The following is a 21887-nucleotide window of genomic DNA, read 5'->3' on the forward strand; positions in this document are numbered from 1 at the left end:
AGTGTTTCTGAACTATTACATCAAAAGAAGAATTGAAATCTGTGAGATGAATGCACTCATCACAAAGCAGTTTCTCATAACGCTTCTTTCCAGCTTTTATCTGAAGATATTTCCTTGTTCACAGCAGGCCTTTTGGCACTACAAATCATCACATCATGCATTATACAAAATCAGTGTTTCCAAACTGTTTAATCAAAAGAAAAGTTTAACTCTATAAAATGAAAGCATAACTCACAAAGCAGTTTCTCAAAAACTTCTTTCTAGTTTTTATGTGAAAATATTTCCTTTTTTGCCATAGACAAAGTGTGCTCCCAAATATGCACTCCCAAATATCCCAAATATTGCAGATTCTACAAAAACAGTGCTTCCAAACTGCTCAGTCGAAAGAACCTTTTAGGTCTGTGATAAGAATGCACACGTTGCAAAGATGTTTGTCAGGAAACTGCTTTTTAGTTTTTATTGAAAGTTATTTCCTTTTTTACCATAGGCCTCTTGTGCTCCCAAATATCCCTTCACAAATTCTACAAAAACTGTGTTTCCAAACTGATTAATCAGAAGAAACCTTTAACTCTTTGAGATGAGTGCACACATCACAAAGCAGTTTCTCATAAAGCTTCTTTCTTTTTTTAATCTGGAGATATTTCCTTCTTCATTATAGGCCTCAATGTGCTCCCAAATAACCCTTCACAGATTCTGCCAAAAGGGTGTTTCCAAAGGGTTCAATTGAAGGAAAGTTTAACACTATGAAATGAATGCACACATCACAAATCAGTGTCTCAGAAAGCTCCATTACAGTTTTTGTCTAATGTTATTTCCTTTTTCAAAATAGGCCTCTTTGCACTACCTAATATCACTTTGCAGATTGTACAAATACAGTGTTTCCAATCTGCTCTGTCAAAAGAAAGGTTTAACTCTCAGATGAATAGACACATCACAAAGCAGTTTCTCAAAAAGCTTCTTTCTACTTTTTATCTGAAGTTATTTTGTTTTTCAGCATAGGCTTCAATGCACTCAAAATACTCCATCACAGATTCCACAAAAACAGTGTTTGCAAACTGTTCAATAAAAAGCAAGTTTAACTCCATGAGATGAACGCACATATAGCACCCAGTTTCTCAAAAATCTTCTTTTTTATTTTTATCTGAAGATATTTCCTTATTCATCCTAGGCCTCAATTCACTCCCAAATAAACATTTTCAGATTCTACATAAACAGTATTTGCAAACTCCTCAATCAAAAGAAACGTCTAACTCTGTGAGGAGAATGCACACATCATCACAAAGCAGTTTCTCAAAAAGATTTTCTAGTATTAAATCAAAGATATTTCCTTTTTCACCATAGGCCTCAGTGCGCTCCCAAATATCCCTTTGCAGATCCTGCAAAAACAGTGTTTCCAAAATACTCAATCAAAAAAAAGTTTAAGTCTGTGACATGAATGCACACATCACAAAGCAGTTTCTCAGGTTGTTTCTGTCTAGTTCCTCTCTGAAGATATTGCCTTTTCCACCATAAGCCACATTGTGCTCCCAAATATCCCTTCACAGATTCTATAAAAACAGTGTTTCTGAACTGTTCCATCAAAAGAAAGTTTTAACTCTGTGATGTGAGTGCCTACATCAGAAAGCAGTTTCTCATGATGCTTCTTTCCAGGACATATCTGAAGATATTTCCTTGTTCACCATAGGCCTTTTTGCACCAACATCACTTTGCATACTATAAAAAAAAAGTTTCTAAATGGATCTGTCAAAAGAAAAGTTTAACTCTGTGACCTGAATGCATACATCACAAAGCATTTTCTAAAAAAGCTTCTTTCTACTTTTTATCTGAAGATATTTGTTTTTCACCATAGACACTGTGTGAGTAAAATATCCCTTTGCAGATTCTACAAAAACAGTGTTTCCCAACTGCTCAATCAAAAGAAACTTTTAAATCTGTAAGAAGAATGCACACATCACAAAGCCGTTTCCAAGAAACATTCTTTTTATCTGAAGTTATTTCCTTCTTGACCACAGGCCTTGTGCACTCCCAAATATCCCTTCATAGATTCTACAAAAACAGTATTTACAAACTGATCAATCACAAAATAGATTGAACTATGTGAGATGAATGCACACATCACAAAGCAGTTTCTCTGAAAGTTTCTTTCTGGTTTTAACCTGGAGATATTGCCTTTTTCACTGTAAGCCTCAATGCACCCCAAAATAACCCTTTGCATATTCTGCCAAAGGGTTGTTTCCAAATGGCTCCATCAAATGAAAACTTTAACAGTGTTAAATGAATGCACACATCACAAATCAGTGTCTCGGAAAGCTCCTATCCAGTTTTTATCTGAAGATATTTCCTTTTTCACTGTAGGCCACTTTTCACTACTTAATATCACTAAGCAGATTAGATAAAAAGAGTGTTTCCAAACTTCTCTATCAAAAGAAAGGTTTAAATCTCTGAGGTGAATGCACACATCACAAAGCAGTTTCTCATAACGTTTCTTTGTAGTTTTTATCTGAAGATATTTCCTTTTTCACTGTAGGGTTCAATGTGCACCCAAATATCCCTTCACAGATTCTACAAAAAAAAAATTTTCCAAAAGTCTCAATGAGAAGAAAGCTTGAACTCTCTCAGATGAATGCAGACATCACAAAGTAGTTTCAGAAAGCTTCTGTCTAGTTCTTCTCTGACGATATTTCCTTTTCCACAATAGGACTCAATGTGCTACCAAATAGCCCTTTGCAGATTCTACAAAAACAGTGTTTCCAAAGTGTTCCATCAAAAGAAGGACTTAACTCTATGAGATGAATGCACACATCAGAAACCAGTTCCTCATAATGATTTTTTTCCAGTTTTTAACAAAAGATATTTCCTTTTTCATTATAGGCTTTCTTAGGCTACAAAATATCACTTTTCAGATTACACAAAAACAGCATTTCCAAACTGCTTAGTCAAATGAAAGGTTTAATTCTGTGAGATTAATGCACACATCATAAAGCAGTTTCTCAAAAATTTCTTTCTAGTTTTTACTTGAAGTTAATTCTTTTTTCACCATAGGTTACTGTGAACTCTGAAATACACCATCTCAAATTCTACAAAAACAGTGTTTGCAAATTGGCTGATAAAAAAGATGTTTAACACTGTGAAATGAACACACTCATTACAAGCAGTTTCTCAAAAAGATTTTCTTATTTTTATCTGAAGATATTTCCTTTTTCATCCTAGTTCTCAATGTGCTCCCGAATATACCTTTGCTGATTCTACTAAAACAGTGTTTTCAAACTCCTCAATCAATAGATATTTTTAACTCTGTGAGAAGAATGCACACATCACAAAACTGTTTCTCAGAAAGCTTCTTTCCAATTTTAATCTGAATATATTTCCTTTTTCACCATAGGCCTATTTCACTACATAATATTGCAGATAGTACAAAAACAGTGTTTCCAAACTGCTCAATCAAAAGAAAGGTTTAACTCTGTGAGATTAATGCAGACATCACAAAGCAGTTTCTCAGAAAGTTTCTGTCTAGTTCTTCTCTGATGATATTTCCTTTTCCATCATTGGCCTTAATGTGCTGGCAAATATCCCTTCACAGATTTTTCAGAAACAGTGTTTCTAAAGCGTTCCATTGAAAGAACACTTAACTCTGTGAGATGAAGAGACACATGAGAAAGCAGTATTTCATAAGGCTTGTTTCCAGTTTTTATCTGAAGATATTGTCTTTTTCATCATAGGCTTTTTGAGGTACCTAATATTGCTTCTCAGATTACACAAAAACAGTGTTGCCAAACTGCTCAGTCAAATGAAATGTTTAATTCTGTGAGATGAATGTACACAACACAAAGAAGTTAATCATACAACTGCTTTCTAGTTTTTTTCCAATGATATTTCCTTTTTTAACGTAGGCCTAACAGCACTTTCAAATATCTGATTGCAGACGCCAAAAAAACAGTATTTCAAAACTGCTCAATCAAAAGAAATGTTTAAATCTGTGACAAGAAGGCACACTTCACAAAGTGGTTTTTCAGAAAGCTGTTTGTATTTTTTATCTGAAGTTATTTTATTTTTCCCAGTAGGCCTCAATGCACTCCCAAATATCCCTTCGCAGATTCTATAAAAACAGTGTTTCCAAACTGTTCCATCAAAAGAAGGATGTAACTCTGTGAGATGGATGCACACTATAGAAAACAGTTTCCCAAAACTCTTCTCTCCAGGTTCTATATGAAGATATTTCCTTTTTCAGCACAGGCCTTTTCTGCTACCTAGCATCACTTCACAGATTATGCAAAAACAGTGTTTCCAAACTGCTCAATCAAAAGTCACTTTTCACTCTGTGAGATGAATGCACATATCACAAAGCAGTTTCTTTAAAAGCTTCTTTCTAGTTTTTATATGAAGTTATTTCCTTTTTCACCATAGGTCATGTGTGCTGCCAAATATCCCTTCGCAGATTCTACAAAAACTGTGTTTCCAAATGGATCTATCAAAAGAAAGGTTTAAATCTGTGAGATGAATGCGCACATCACCAAGTAGTTTCTCAAAAACTTGTTTCTACTTTTTATCCAAAGATATTTACTTTTTCACCCTAGGCTTCAATGCCCTCCCAAATATCACTTTGCAGACTCTTCAAAAACATTGTTTCCAAACTGATTTAAAAAAAGAAAGGTTTAACTCTGAGAGATGAATGTAGACATCACAAAACAGCTTCTCAGAAAGATTCGGTCTAGTTTTTCTCTGAAGATATTTCCTTTTCCACCACAGGCCTCAATGAGCTCCCAAATATCCCTATGAAGATTCCATAAAGACTTGTTTCCCAACCGTTCCATTAAAAGAAGGACTTAAATCTGTGAGACGAATGCACACCTCAGAAAGCAGTTTCTCATAACGCTTCTTCCAGTTTTTATCTGAAGATAATTCCTTGTTCACCATAGACTTTTATGTGCTGCCAAATATCACTTTGTAGATTTTGCAAAAAGAATGTTTCCTAACTGCTCAGTCAAAAGAAATGTTTAGCCCTGAGAGATGAACAGACATTTCACAAAGCAGTTTATCAAAAAAGGTTCTTTCTAGTTTTTATCCTAAGATATTTCCTTTTTCACCATAAACCTCAGTGTGCTCCCAAATATCCCTTCACAGATTCTACAAAAGCAGTGTTTCCAAACTGCTCAATCAAAAGAAATATTTAACTTTGTGAGATGAATCCACACATCACAAAGCAGTTTCTCAGAAAGTTTCTGTCTAGTTCCTCTCTAAAGATATTTCCTTTTCCAAAATAGGCCTCAATGCACTCCCAAATCTCCCATTGCAGATTCTACAAAAACAGTGTTTCCAAACTGCTCAATCAAAAAACAAATTTAAGTCTGTGAGATGAATATAAACATCACAAAGCAGTTTCTAAAAAAGCTTCTTTCTAGATTTTATCTGAATATATTTCCTTTTTCACCATAGGCTTCAATGATCTCCCAAATATTCCATCACAGGTTCTACAAAAATAGTGTTTCCAAACAGCTCAAGCAAAAGAAAGGTTTAACTCTGTGAGATGAATGCTCACCTCACTAAGCAGTTTCAAAGAAAGCTTCTGTCTAGTTCTTCTCTGAAGATAATTTCTTTTCCACCAAGACCTCAATGCACTCGCAAATACTCTTTTGCAGAGTCTACAAAAACAGTTTTCAAACTGTTCCATCAAAAAAATGACTTAACTCTGTGAGATGAATGCACACATCAGCAGGCAGTTTCTCATAACGCTTCTTTCTAGTTTATATCTGAAGATATTTCCTTCTTCTCCATAGGCGTCAATGCGCTCCCAAATATCCCTTCTCAGCTTCTACAAAAACAGTGATTCCAAACTTCTCAAAAAAAATAAACGTTTACCCGTGTTGACTGAATTCATACATCACAAATCAGCCTCACAAAAATGTTCTTTATAGTTTTTATCTGGAGATATTTCCTGTTTCACCATAGGCCTCAATTTGCTCTAAAATAACCCTTTACAGAATCTGCAAAAAAAGGTATTTCCAAAGGGCTCCATCAAAGGAAAAATTTAACAGTGTTAAATAAATGTACACATCAGAAGGCAGTTTCTCAGAATGCTTCTTTACAGTTTTTATCTGAAGATATTTCCTTTTTTACCATAGGCTTCTTTGCATTACTTAATATCCCTTCACAGATTGTACAAAAACAGTGTTTCCAAGCTCTTCCATTAAAAGAAGGACTTAACTCTGTGAGGTGAATGCACACATCTGAAAGCAGTTTCTCATAATGCTTCTTTCCAGTTTTAATCTGAAGATATTTCCTTTTTCATCATAGGCTTTTTGAGCTACTTTATATTGCTTCACAGGCTACTCAAAAACAGTGTTTCCAAACAGTTCCATCAAATGAAAGGTTTAACCCTGTGAGACGAATGCACACATCACAAAGCAGTTTCTCAAAAAAACTTCTTTCTAGTTTTTATCCAAAGATGATTTTTCCTTTTTCACCATAGGCCTAACTATACTTTCAAATATCCAACTGCAGATTCGACATAAACAGTGTTTCCAAGCTGCTCAATTAGCAGCCACTTTTAACTTTGTGAGATGAATGCACACATCACAAAGCAGTTTCTGAAAAAGCTTCTTTCTAGTTTTTATTTGAAGCTATTTCCTTTATTACCATAGGCTTCAATGAGCTCCAAAAATCCCATCGCAGATTCTACAGAAACAGTGTTTCCAAACTCCTCAATCAAAAAATAGGTTTAACTCTGTGAGCTGAATGGACACTTCACAAATCAGTTTTTCTGAAAGCTTTTTCTAGTTTTTACCCAAAGAAATTTCCTTTTTCACATAGGCCTCAGTGCACTCCAAAAATATCCCTTTACATATTCTACAAAAACAGTGATTCCAAACTTCTCTATCAAAAGTAAGCTTTAACTCTGTAAGGCAGATGCACACATCACAAAGCAGTTTCACAGATTGCTTCTGTGTAGTTCTTCTCTCAAGATATTAATTTTTCCACTATAAGCCTCAATGAGCTCCCAAATATCCCTTCACAGATGGTATAAAAACAGTGTTTCTGAACTATTCCATCAAAAGAAGACATTAACTCTTTGATATGAACACACACATCTGAAAGCAGTTTCTCATAATGCTTCTCTCCATTTTTTATGAAGATATTTCCTTATTCACTATATGCCTTTTTGTGCTAACATCGTTTCACAGATTCTACAAAAACAGTATTTCCAAACTGATCGTCAAAAGAACTTTTTAACTCTGTGAGATGAATGCACACATCACGAAGCAGTTTTTCAGAAAGCTTCTGACTAGTTCTTCTCTGAAGATATTTCCTTTCCACCATAGGCCTAAAAGCACTCCCAAATATCCCTTCACAGATTCCACAAAAGCAGTGTTTCCAAACAGTTCCATCAAAAGAAAGTTTTAACTCTGTGTGATGAATGCACACATCACAAAGTAGTTTCTCAGAAAGCTTCTGTCTAATTTTTTTCTGAAAATATTTCCTTTTCTACCCTAGGCCTCAGTACACTCTGAAATATACCTAGCAGATTCTACAAAAACAGTGTTTCCAAACTGTTCCATCAAAGGAATGACTTAATTCTGTGAGAGAAACTCACATATCAGAGAGCAGTTTCTCATAAAGCTCTTTCCCAGTTTTTATCTGAAGATATTTCCTTGTTCACCATAGGCCTTTTGGCACTACGTAACATCGCTTTGCAGAATATACAAAAACAATGTTTCCAAACTTCTCAGTCAAAAGAAAAGTTTAAATCTTTGAGATGAATGCACACATCACAATGCAGTTCCTCAAAGAGTTTCTTTCTAGTTTTTCTCTGAAGATATTTCCTTTTTCACCATAGGCATCAGTATGCTCCCAAATACCCCTTTATGGATTCTACAAAAAGAGTGTTTCCAAACTGCTCAATCAAAAGACTTGTTTAACACTGTGAGAAGAATGCACACATCACAAATCAGTTCCTCTTAAAACTTCTTTTTTTTTTAAATCTGCATTATTTTCTTTTTCAACATAGGCCTTGTGAGTTCCCAAATATTGCTTCAGAGATTCTACAAAAACAGTGTTTCCAAACTAATCAATCAAAAGAAACTTTTAATTCTATGAGAAGAATGCACACATCACAAAACAGTTTCTCATATAGCTTCTATCTATTTCTTCTTTGAAGATATTTCCTTTTCCACCATAGGCTTTTATAATTTACCTAATATCGCTTCACAGATTATACAAAAGCAGTTTCCAAACTCCTCATTCAAAACGGAAGTTTAACTCTGTGAGATGAATGGAAACATCACAAAGCAATTTCTCAAAAATTTCTTTCTAGTTTTTATCCGAATATATTTCCTTTTTCACAATAGGCCTAAATGTGCTTTCAAATATCCCATTGCAGATTCTACAAAAATAGTGTTTCCAAACTGCTCAGTCAAAATAAATGTTTAAATGTTTGAGAAGAATGGACACATTACAAAGTGGGTTTTCAGAAATCTTCTTTGTATTCTTTATCCGAAGTTATTTGCTTTTTCACCATAGGCCTCAATGTGCTCCCAGATATCCTTTCACAGATTCTACAAAAACAGTGTTTCCAAACTGAACAATCAAAAGAAAGTTTTAACCCTAAGAGATGAATGCACACATCACAAAGCAGTTTCTCAGAAAGCTTCTGTCTACTTTTTCTCTGAAGATATTTCCTTATCCACTATTGGCCTCAATGCGCTCCCAAATATCCATTCGCATATTCTACAAAAGCACTGCTTCCAAACAACTCTGTGAGTTGAACCCACATGTCACAAAGCAGTTTCTCAGAAAGCTTCTTTCTAATTTTTATCCGAATATAATTCCTTTCTCATCACAGGCCTCAATGTGCTCCCAAATATCCCTTCACAGATTCTACAAAAACAGTGTTTCCAAACTATTCTATCAAAAGTAGGACTTAACTCTGCGAGTTAAATGCACACATCAGAAAGCAGTTTCTTTCTCATAACGCTTCTTTCCAGTTTTTATCTGAAGTTATTTCCTTTTTCACCATAGGTTTATTTGTGCTACCTAATATCACTTCACAGATTTTGCAAAAAGAGTGTTTCCAAATTGCACAGTCAAAAGAAAAGTTAGACTCTGTGAGATGAATGAATACATCACTAACCATTTTCTCAAAAAGCTTCTTTCTAGTTTTTTCCTGAAGTTATTTCCTTTTTCACCATAGGATTTGTGTGCTGCCAAATGTCCCTTTGCAGACTCAAGAAAAACAATGTTTTGAAACTGCCTAATCAAAAGAAAGGGTTAACTCTGTGAGATGAATGCAGATATCACAAAGCTGTTTCTCAGAAAGCTTCTTTCTAATTTTTGTCTTGAGATAATTCCTTTTCCACATAGGCCTCATTGCACTCCTAAATAATCCTTCTCAGGTTCTGTAAAAAGTGTGTTTAAAAATGGCACCATTAAAGGAAAAATTTGTCACTGAGAAATGAATGCATATCTCACAAATCAGTGTCTCAGAAAGCTTCTTTGCAGTTTTAATCTGAAGATATTTCCTTCTCCACCATAGGCCTCAATGTGCTCCGAAATATCCCTTTATAGATTCTATAAAAACTGTGTCTCTGAACTGTTCCATCAAAAGGACTTTACTCTGTGAGATGCATGCACTCATTAGAAAGCAGGGTCTTATGTTAAATGACGAGTTACTGGGTGCAGCACACCAACATGGCACATGTACATATAAGTAAATAACCTGCTCTTTGTGCACATGCACCCTAAAACTTAAATTACAATAAAAAAAGTATAAAAAAAGAAAGCAGTTTCTCACAACCCTTCTTTCCAGTTCTTACCTGAAGATATTTCCTTTTTCAGCTTAGGCCTTTTTGCACTACTTAGAATCACTTCACAGATTACACAAAAACAGTGTTTCCAAACTGCTCAAACAAAAGCCGCATTTAAGTTTGTGAGATTAATGCACAGTCAAAGAGTAGTTTCTCAAAACGATTCTTTGTAGTTTTTATCCAAAGCTATTTCCTTTATCACCATAGGCTTCAATGCACTCCCAAATATTCCATTGTAAATTTTACAAAAACAGTGTTTCCAAACTACTTAAACAAAAAATAAATTTAACACTGTAGTTTAACGTACACCTCACAAAGCAGTTTCACAAAACTTTTTTCTATTTTTTACCTGAATATATTTCTTTTTTCACCATAGGCCTCATTGCACTTCCAAATATCCCTTTACAGATTCTGTGAAAACTGTGTTTCCAAAATGCTCAATCAAGAGAAAGTTTTAACTCTGTGAGATGAATGCACACATCACAAAGCAGTTTGTCAGATAGTTTCTGTCTAGTTCTTCTCTGCAGATTCTTCCTTTCAAACCATGAGCCTCAATGCACTCCAAATATCCTTTCACACATTCTATAAAAACAGTGTTTCTGAACTGTTCCATCAAAAGAAGCTTTTAACTCTGCGATGTGAATTCACACATCAGAAAGCAGTTTCTCATAACTCTTCTTTCCAGTTTTTTTCTGTAGTTATTTCTTTATTCACCATAGGCCTTTTTGCACTAACATCACTTCATAGATTGTCCAGAAACAGTGTTTCCAAACTGCTCTGTCAAAAGAAAAATGTAACACTGTGAGATGATTGCATGTATCACAAAGCAGTTTTTCAAAAACTTTTTTCTAGTTTTTATCCGAAGATATTTCCTTTTTCACCATAGACATAGTGTGCTCTCAAATATCCCTTTGCAGATTCTACAAAAACAGTGTTTCCAAACTGCTCAATCAAAAGAAAAGTTTAACTCTGTGAGAAGAATGCACAGACCACAAAGCGGCTTCTCAGAAACCTTCCTTCTACTTTTTATCTGATGGCATTTTTTCCTTTTTTCACCTTAGAACTCATGCGCTCCCAAATATCCCTTCATACATTTTACAAAAACAGAGTTTCCAAACTGATCTATCAAAAGAAATGTGTAACACTGTGAGATGAATGCACACTTCACAAATCAGTTTCTCAAAAATCTTCTTTTTAGTTTTTATCTGAAGAAATATCTTTTATCACCAGTCTTCAATGCCTTCCCAAGTATCCCATTGCAGATTCTACAAAAACAGTTTTTCCAAACTGCTCAATCAAAAGAAAGGGGTAACTCTGTGGATTGAATGCACACATAACAAAGCTGTTTCTCAGAAAGCTTCTTTCTAGTTTTTTTTTTTTTTTCTAATAATTAGTTTATTTCTTTATTTTTAATTTTGAAATAACATTTCAGACTTCCATTAAGGTTGCAAGAATGGTCTAAAAAACTTCCATATGCCCTTCATCCATATTCCCCAACTGTTAAAATTTCACCACATCTCCTTCCTTCCTTCCTTTCTTCTCTTTTTTCTTTTTTTTTCTTTTTTTTTCTTCTTTTATTATTATTTATTATTATTAAACTTTAGGTTTTATGGTACATGTGCGCAATGTGCAGGTAAGTTATTACATATGTATACATGTGCCATGCTGGTGCGCTGCACCCACTAACTCGTCATCTAGCATTAGGTATATCTCCCAGTGCTATCCCTCCCCCCTCCCCCCACCCCACAACAGTCCCCAGAGTGTGATGTTCCCCTTCCTGTGTCCATGTGTTCTCATTGTTCAATTCCCACCTATGAGTGAGAATATGCGGCGTTTGGTTTTTTGTTCTTGTGATAGTTTACTGAGAATGATGATTTCCAATTTCATCCATGTCCCTACAAAGGACGTGAACTCATCATTTTTTATGGCTGCATAGTATTCCATGGTGTATATGTGCCACATTTTGAAAATATTCAGTTTTTCACCATAGGCCTCAGTGCATTCCCAAATATACCTTTGAAGATACTACAAAAACAGTGTTTCCAAACTGCTTAATCAAAAGAGAGGTTCAACTATATCAGATGAATGCACATATCACAGAGAAATTTCTCAGAAACCTTCTGTCTAGTTTTTATATGAAGATATTTCCTTTTTCACCATAGGCCTCAGTGCACTCCCAAATATACGTTTGCAGATTCTACAAAAACAGTGTTTCCAAAGTCCTCAATCAAAAGAAGGTTTAACTCTGTGAGATGAGTGCACACATCACAAAGTAGCTTCTCAGAAAGCTTCTTTCTAGTTTTAATCTGGAGATATTACCTTTTTCACCATATGCTTCAATGCGCTCCCAAATAACCCTTCGTAGATTCTGCCAAAAGTGTGTTTCCAAACTGCGCCATGAAGGGAAAGATTTAAAACAGTGAAATCTATGCACACATCAGAAATAAGTGACTCAGAAAACTTTTTCCAGTTTTTATCTGTAGATATTTCCTATTTCACAATAGGCCTCTTTCTGCTACCTAATATCACTTTGCAGATTATACAAAAACAGTGTTTCCAAACTGTTCTATCAAACAAAAGGCTTAACTCTGTGAGATGAATGCACATATCAGAAAGCAGTTTCTCCAAATGCTTCATTATAGTTTTTATCTTAAGATATTTACCTTTTAACTATAGGTTTCAATATGCTGCCAAATATGTCTGCAGATTCTTCCAAAACAGTGTTTCCAAACTGTTCAATCAAAAGAAAGGTTTAACTCTGTGAGATGAGTGCTCACAACACAAAGAAGTTTCTCAGAACCCTTCTGTCTAGTTCTTCTCTGAAGATATTTCCTTTTCCAACATAGGCCTCAATGATGTCTCAAATATCCCTTCACAGATTCTATAAAGACAGTTTTTCTAAAATGTAACATCAAAAGAAAGACTTAACACTGTGAGATGAGCATACACGTCAAAAAGCAGTTTCTCATAACGCTTCTTTTCAGTTTTTATTTTTAAATATTTCATTTTTCACCATAGCCTTTTTTATGCTACCTAATATTGCTTCACAGATTTTGCAAAAACAGTGTTTCCAAACTGCTCAGCCAAAAGAAAGGTTTAACTCTGTAAGATGAATGCACACATCACAGAGCAGTTTCTTAAAAAACTTCTTTCTAGTTTTTATCCCAGGATATTTCTTTTATCACCATTGAGTTCATTGTGCTCCCAAATATCCCATAGCAGATTCTAAAAAAACAGAGTTTCCAAACGGCTCAATCAAAAAACCGATTTAACTCTGTGAGTTGAATGCATACAGCAAAAACCAGTTTCTCAAAAAGGTGCTTTGTAGTTTTTATCTGAAGATACATCCTTTTTCAGCATAGGCCACATGTGCTCCCAAATATCCCTTCTCAGATTCTACAAAAACAGCGTTTATGAACTGCTCAATAATCACAAAGGTTTAAATCTGTGAGATGAATGCAAACATCATACAGCAGTTTCTCAAAAGGATTCTTTCTAGTTTTTATCTGAAGATATTTCCTTTTTCACCATAGCCTTCAATGCGCTCCCAAATATGCCTTCCCAGCTTCTTCAAAAACAGCAATTCCAAACTGCTCAATGAAAAGAAAAGTTTAACTCTGTGAGATGAATGAACTCATCACAAAGCAGTTTCTTAGAAAATTTCTGTCTAGTTCTTTTATGAAGATTTTTCCTTTTCCACCATTGGCCTAAATGCACTCTGAAATATCCCCTCACACATTCTATAAAATGAGTGTTTTGAAACTGTTCCATCAAAAGAAGGATTTAACCCTGTGAGATGGATTCACACATCAGAAAGCAGTTTCTCATAATGCTTCTTTGCAGTTTTTATCTGAAGATATTTCCTTGTTCACCATAGGCCTTTTTGCACTACGTGACATCTCTTCACAAATTATAGTAAAACAGTGTTTGCAAACTGCTCAGTCAAAAGAAAAGTTTAACTCTGTGAGATGAATGCATACTTCCCAATGCAGTTTCTCCAAAAGCTAGTTTTTAATCCAAAGATATTTCACTCATCACTGTTGGCATCAGTGAATTTAAATATCCCTTTGAAATTTCTACAAAAACAGTTTCTCCAAACTGCTCAATCATAAGAATGGTTTAACTCTGTGAGAAGAATGCACACCTCACAAAAAGCGTCTTTCTAGTTTTTATTTGAAGTTATTTCCTTTTTCACTGTAGGCCTCATGCACTCCCAAATATCCCTTTGCAGATTCTATAAAAAGATGGTTTCCCAAATGATCAATGAAAAGAAATATGTATCTCTGTGAGATGAATGCACACATCACAAAACAGTTTCTCAAAAAGCTCCTTTCAAGTTTTTATCAGAAGATATTTCCTTTTTCACCATAGGCTTTAAATGTGCTCCCAAATATTCCTTTGCAGATTCTACAAAAACAGTGTTTCCAAGCTGCTCAGTTAAAAGAAACTGTTAACAACTCTGTAAGATGAATGCACACATCATAAAGCAGTTTCTTTGAAAGCGTCTGTTTATTTCTTCTCTGAAGATATTTCCTTTTCCAATGTAGGACTCAAAGCACTCCCAAATACGCCTTCACAGCTTCTACAAAAACTGTGTTTCCAAACTGATCAATCAAAAAACAGGTTTAACTCTTTGAATTGAATGCATACATCACAAATCAGTTTCTCAAAAAAATTATTTCTAGTTTTTATCCACAGATATTTCCTTTTTCAACATAGGCCTCAATGTGGTCCCAAATACACCTTTGCAGATTCTACAAAAACAGTGTTTCCAGACTGCTCAATCAACCAAAAGGTTTAACACTGTGATATGAATGCACACATCACAAAGAAGCTTCTCTGAGAGCTTCCGTCTAGTTCTTCTCTGAAGATATTTCCTTTTCCATCATAGGCCTCACTTCGCTCCCAAATATCCCTTTGCACATTCTACAAAAACAGTGTTTCCAAACTGTTCCATCAAAAGAGGACTTAACTCTATGAGATGAACGCACACATCAGAGAGCAGTTTCTCATAACAATTCTTTCCAGTTTCTATCTGAAGATATTTACTTTTTCACCACAGGCTTTTTTGCACTACCAAATATAGCTTCACAAATTTTCCAAAAACAGTGTTTCCAAACTGCTGAGTGGAAAGAAAGATTTAACTCTGTGAGATGAATGTATACATCACAACACAGTTTCTCAGAGAGCTTTTGTCTAGATTTAATCTGAAGATATTTCCTTTTACACAATAGGCATCAGTGTGCTCCCAAATATCCTTTGCACATTCTAGAAAAACAGTATTTCCAAACTGCTCCATGAAATACAGGCTTAACTCTGTGAGTTGAATGCACATATCACAAAAAAGTTTCTCAAAACGCTTCATTATAGTTTTCATCCTAAGATATTTCCTTTTTCACCATGGGCCTCAGTGTGCTCCAAAATATCCTTCTAGAGATTCTCTAAAAATAGTGTTTCCAAACTTCTCATTGAAAAGAAACATTTACCTTTGTGAGAAGAATTCACATATCACAAAGCAGTTTCTCAGAAATCTTTCTAGTTTTTATCTGAAGTTATTTCCTTTTTCACAATAGGCCTTGTACACTCCCAAATATCCCTTCACAGATGCTACAAATACAGTGCTTCCAAACTGATCAATCAAAAAAAAGGTTTAACTGTGAGATGAATGCACACAGCACAAAGCAATTTCTTCAAAAGCTTCTTTCTAGTTTTTATCCAAAGATGTTTCCTTTTTCACCATAGGTCTCAGTGCGCTCCCAAATATACCTTTGCAGATTCTACAAAAACATTGTTTTCAAACTGCTCAATCAAAAAATTAGTTTATCTCTGTGAATTGAATGCATGGCACAAAGCAGTTCCTAAAAAGCTTCTTTCCTGTTTTTATCAGAAGATATTTACTTTTTCACCATAGGCATAAATGTGCTTCCAAATATCCCTTCAGAAATACTACAAAAACAGTGTTTCCAAAGTGCTCAATCAAAAGAAAGGTTTAACTCTGTGAGATGAATTCACACATCACAAAGCAGTTTCTCAGAAAGCTTCTGTTTAGTTCTTCTCTGAAGATATTCCCTTTTCCACCATCGGCTTCAATGGGCTCCCAAAAATCCCTTCGCAGATCCTATACAAACAGTGTTTCCTAAAGGTTCCATCAAAATAATAATTTTAACTCTCTACATTGAACACACACATTGGAAAGCAGTTTCTCATAATGCTTCTTTCCAATCTTTATCTGAAGATACTTCCTTGTTCACCTTAGGCCTTATTGTGCTACCTAACATCACTTTGCAGATTATACAAAAACAGTGCTTCCAAACTGTTCAGTCAGTAGGAAAGTTTAACTATTTGAAATTATTGCTTACATCACAAAGCTGTTTCTCCAAAAGCTCTTCCTAGTTTTTATCCAAAGATATTTCCTTTTTCACTATAGGCCTCAATGCTCTCTCAAATATTCCATTGCAGATTCAACATAAACAGTGTTTGCAAACTGTTACATCAAAAAAAGGACTTATCTCTGTGAGATGAAAGCACATATCACAAAGCAGTTTCTCATAACGCTTCTTTCCACTTTTTATCTGAAGATATTTTCTTTTTCACCATAGCCTTTTTCACACTGCATAATATCGCTTCACAGATTTTGCAAAAACAGTTTTCCCATAAAAGAAAGGTGTAGCTCTGTGAGATGAATGCACACATCACAAAGTAGTTTCACAAAAAGATTCTTTCTAGTTTTTATCAGAAGTTACTTCCTTTGTCACCATAGTCTTCTATGCATACCCAAATGTCCTGTTGCAGAATCTACCAAAACAGTGTGTCCAAACGGCTCAATCAAAAAACAGGTTTAACTTTGTGAGTTGAATGCACACATCACAAAGCAGTTTCTCAAAAAGCTTCTTTCTACTTTTTATCTAAAGTAAATTCCTTTTTCTCCATAGGCGACAGTGTGCTCCTAAGCATTCCATCACAGATTCTACAAATACAGTGTTTCTAAACAGCTCAATAAAAATAAAGATTAAAATCTATGAGGTGAATACACGCATCACACAGCAGTTTCTCATAAAGCTTCTGTCTAGTTCTTTTCTGAAGATATTCCTTTTTCCACCATAGGCCTCATCATGCCCCCAATTATCCCTTCACAGGTTCTATTAAAACAGTGTTTCTGAACTGTTCCATCAAAAGAAGGATATAACTCTATGAGATGAAGGCACACATCAGAAAGAAATATCTCATAACCCGTCTTTCCAGTTTTTATCTGAAGGTATTTCCTTGGTTACCATAGGCCTTTTTGCACTACCTAACATCACTTCACCGATTATCCAAAACAGTGTTTCCAAACTGCTCAGTCAAAAAAAAAGTTTAACTCTATGAGATGAATGCATAAATCACAAAGCTGTTTCTGAAAAATCTTCATTCTCATTTTTATCTGAAGATATTTCTTTTATCACCATAGGCTTCAATGCGCTCCCAAATATCCCATCATAGGTTCTATAAAAACAGTGTTTCCAAACTGCTCAATCAAAAAACCATTTTACCTCTGTGTTGAGCCCACACATCACAAAGCAGTTTCTCAAAAAGCTTCCTTCTAGTTTTTATCCAAAGATACATCCTTTTTCACCATAGGCCTCAAAGTGCTCCATATTTCCTTGGAATATTCTACAAAAAAAGTGATTCCAAACTGTTCCATCAAAAGAAGGACTTAACTGTCTAAGATGAACACACACATCAGAAAGCAGTTTCTCCTAACGTTTCCTTCCAGGTTTTATGTGAAGATGTTTCCTTTCTCACCATAGGCTTTTTTGCGCAACTGAACATCGCTTAGCAGATTTAGCAAAAACAGTGTTTCCAAACTGCTCCATCAAAAGAAAAGTTTAACTCTGTGAGATGAACGCACCCATCACAAAGCAGTTTCTCAGATAGCTTCTGTCTAGTTCTTCTCTGAAGATATTCTGTTTTCCACCTTAGGGCTTTTATGTGCTCCCAAATATCCCTTTGCAGATCCTATAAAAACAGTGTTTCCAAAAGGTTCCATCAAAAGAAAGACCTAACACTCTGAGCTGAATGCACACATCAGAAAGCAGTTTATCATAACCCTTCTTTCCAGTTTTTATTTGAAGATGTTTTCTTGTTCACCATAGGCCTTTTTGCACTACCTAACATTGCTTTGGACATTTGGAAAAAAACAGTGTTTCCAAAGAGCTCTGTCAATAAAAAAGTTTAACTCTTTGAGATTAATGCAGACATTACAAAGATGTTTCTCAAAAAGCTTCTTTCTAGTTTTTATCCTAAGATATTACCTTTCTCACTGTAGGCCTCAAGGCACTCCCAAATACCTCACTGCAAATTCTACAAAAACAGTGTTTCCAAACTGCTCATTCAAAAAACAGTTTTATCTTTATGAGTTGAACACATACATCACAAAGCAGTTTCTCAAAAAGATTCTTTTTAGTTTTTATCTGAAGATATTTCCTTTTTCACCATAGGCTTTTTGACACTACCTATCACTTCACAGAATTTGCACATACAGTGTTTCCATACTGCTCATTCAAAAGAAAGGCTTAACTCTGTGAGACAAATGTGCACATCAGAAAGCAATTTCTCATAACACTTCTTTCTAGTTTTTATCCGAACTTTCTTCATTTCTCACCATGGGCTTCAAGGCATACCAAAATATCCCATCTCAGATTCTACCAAAACAGGGTGTCCAAACTGCTGTATCAAAAAACAGGTTTATCTCTGAGAGTTGAATGCACACATCACAAAGCAGCTTCTCAAAAAGCTTCTTTATACTTTTTATCCAAAGTAATTTCCTTTTTCACCATAGGTCTCAGTGTGCTCCGAAATAGTCTGTTGCAGATTCTACTAGTACAGTCTTCTAAACAGCTCAATTAAAAGAAAGATTTAACTCTGTGAGATGAATGCAGACATCACACGGCAGTTTCTCAGAAAGCTTCTGTCTAGTTCTTCTTTGAAGTTATTTCCTTTTCCACTGCAGGTCTCAATGTGCTCCCAAATATTCCTTTGCAGATCTTCTAAAAACATTGTTTCTCAGCTGTTCTTTCAAAAGAAGGATTTAACTCTGAGAAATGAATGCACACATCAGAAAGTAGTTTCTCATAATGCTTCTTTCCAGTTTTTATCTGAAGATATTTCCACTTTCAACAGAGGCCTCTTTGTACTCCTTATTATCACTTTGCAGATTATACAAAACAGTATTTCCAAATGTCTCTATCAACAGAAAGGATGAACTCTGTGAGATTAATTCACACATCACAGTGCAGTTTCTCAAAAAGCTTATTTCCGGTTTTTATCTGAAGATATTTCCTTTATCACCATAGACTTCAATACACTTCCAAATATCCCATCACAGATTCTACAAAAACAGTGTTTCCAAACTGCTGAATCAAAAAACAGGCTTAACTCTGTGAGACGAACACACACATCAGAAAGCAGTTTCTCAGAAAGCTTCTTTCTGCTTTTTATCTGAAGATATTTCCTTTTTCACCTTAAGCCTCAGTGTGCTCCCAAATATACCTTTGTAGAATCTACAAAACCAGTGTTTCCAAAATGCTCAATCAAAAGAAAGGTTTACCTCTATGAGATGAATGCACTCATCACAAAGCAGTTTCTAAGATAGCTTCTGTCTAGTTCTTCTCTGAAGATATATCCTTTTCCACCATAGGCCTCAATGCACTCCCAAATATCACATCACAGATGCCATAAAAACAGGGTTTGTGAACTGCTCCATCAAAAGAAGGATTTAAATCTGTGAGATGAACACACACATCAGAAAGCAGTTTCTCATAAAGCTTCTTTCCAGTTTTTATCTGAAGATATTTCCTTGTTCACCACAGACATTTTGTGCTACCTCACATGGCTTCTCAGGTTACACAAAAACAGTGTTTCCAAACTGCACCATAGACTTCAGTGTGCCCCCACATATCCCTTTGCAGATTCTACAAAAACAATGTTTCCAAACTACTAAATGAAAAGAAAAGTTTAACTCTATGAGAAGAATGCACACATCACAAAGTTGTTTCTCAGAAAGCTGCTTTCTAGTTTTTATCTGAAGTTATTCCATTTTTAACCTTAGGCCTTGTGCACTCCCAAATATCCCCTCACATATTATACAAAAACAGTGTTTCCAAAGTGATCATTCAAAGAAAGGTTTAACCCTGTTATATGCATGCAAACATCAGAAAGCAGTTTCTCAAAAAGCTTCTTCCTAGTTTTTGTCTGAAGATATTTCCTTTACCACCATAGGCATAAGTGTGTTCCAAAATATCCCTTTGCAGATCCTACATAAGCAGTGTTTCCAAACTATTCAATTAAAAGAAACTTTTAACTCTATGAGAAGAATGCACACATCACAAAGCGGTTTCTCAGAAAGCTGTTTCTAGTTTTTATCTGAAGTTATTTCCTTTTTCACCTTTGGCCTTGTGTGCACCAAAATCTCCCATTGCAGATACTACAGAAACAGTGTTTCAAAACTGTTCAATCAAAATAAAGGTTTAACTCTGTAAGATAAATGCACACATCACAGAGAAGTTTCTCAGAATGCTTCTGTCTACTTTTTATCTGGAGATATTTCCTTTTTTACCATAGGCCTCAATGGGCTCCCAAATAACCCTTTGCAGATACTTCCAAATGGTGCTTCCAAAGGCTCCATCAAAGGAAAACTTTAATTCTCTGAAATGAATGCACACATCACAAATCAGTGACTCAGATAGCTTCATTCAAGTTTTTATCTGAAGATGTTTTCTTTTTCACTATATGCCTCTTTGTGCTACCCAATATCACTTCACAGATTAAACAAAAACAGTTTCCAAACTGCTCTGTCAAAATAACAGTTTAACTTTGTGCGATGAATTCACACATCACAAAGCAGTTTCTCAAAAAGCTTTTTTGTAGTTTTTATCCAAAGATATTTCCTTTATCACCATAGGCTTCAATGTGCTCCCAAATATCCTGTCGTAGATTCTACAAAAACAGTGTTTCCAAATTGCTCAATCAAAAGAAACGTTTAACTCTGTGAGAAGAATGCACACATCACAAAGAAGTTTCTCATAAAGCTTCTTTCTAGTATTTATCTGACTTTATTTCCTTTTTCATAATAGGCCTCTTGTGCTCCCAAATATCCCTTCACAGATTCTATCATAACAGTGTTTCCAAACTGCTCAATCAAAAGAAAGATTTAACTCCTTGTGGTGAATGCACACATCACAAAGGAGTTACTCAGAAAGCTTCTTTCTAGTTTTTATCTGGAGATATTTCCTCTTTCACTGTAAGCCTCAAAGTGCTCCAAAATAAACCTTCACAGATTCTGCCAAAAGGGTGTTTCCAAAGTCTCCATCAAAGGAAAGATTAACACTGTGAAGTGAATGCAAATATTACAAATCAGTGTCTTAGAAAGCTTTTTTCCCGTGTTTATCTGAAGATATTTCTTTTCTCACCATAGGCTTCTTTTCGCTAGTAAATATCACCTGGAAGATTAAGCAAAAACTGTGTTTTCAAACTGCTCTATTTGAAGAAAGGTTAACTCTGTGAGATGAATGCACACATCACAAAGCAGTTTCTCAAAAAGATTATTTCTAGTTTTTGTCCGAAGATATTTCCTTGATCACCATAGGCTTCAATGTGCTCCCAAATATGCCATCACATATTCTACAAAAACAGAGTTTCCAAACTGGCCAATGAAAAAACATATTTAACTCAGAGAGTTGAATGCATATATCACAAAGCCATTTATCAAAAAGCTTCTTTCTTGTTTTTATTTGAAGATATTTCCTTTTTCAGCATAGGCATCAGTGCACTCCCAAATATACGTTTGCAGATTCTACAAAAAGAGTGTCAACAAACTGCTCAATCAAAAGCAAGGTTAACTCTGTGAGATGAATGCATACAACACAAAGCAGTTTCTCAGAGAGCTGCTGACTAGGTCTTCTCTGAAGATATTTCCTTTTCTACTGCAGGCCTCAGTATGCTCCTGAATATTCCTTTGCAGATCCTATAAAAACAGTGTTTCTGAACTGTTCCATCAAAAGAAGGCGTTAGTTCTGTGAGATGAATAGACACATGAGAAAGCAGTTTCTCATA

This window comes from Pongo abelii, chromosome 13 (genome assembly GCF_028885655.2).
Source record: "Pongo abelii isolate AG06213 chromosome 13, NHGRI_mPonAbe1-v2.0_pri, whole genome shotgun sequence".
Taxonomy (NCBI): Eukaryota; Metazoa; Chordata; class Mammalia; order Primates; family Hominidae; genus Pongo; species Pongo abelii.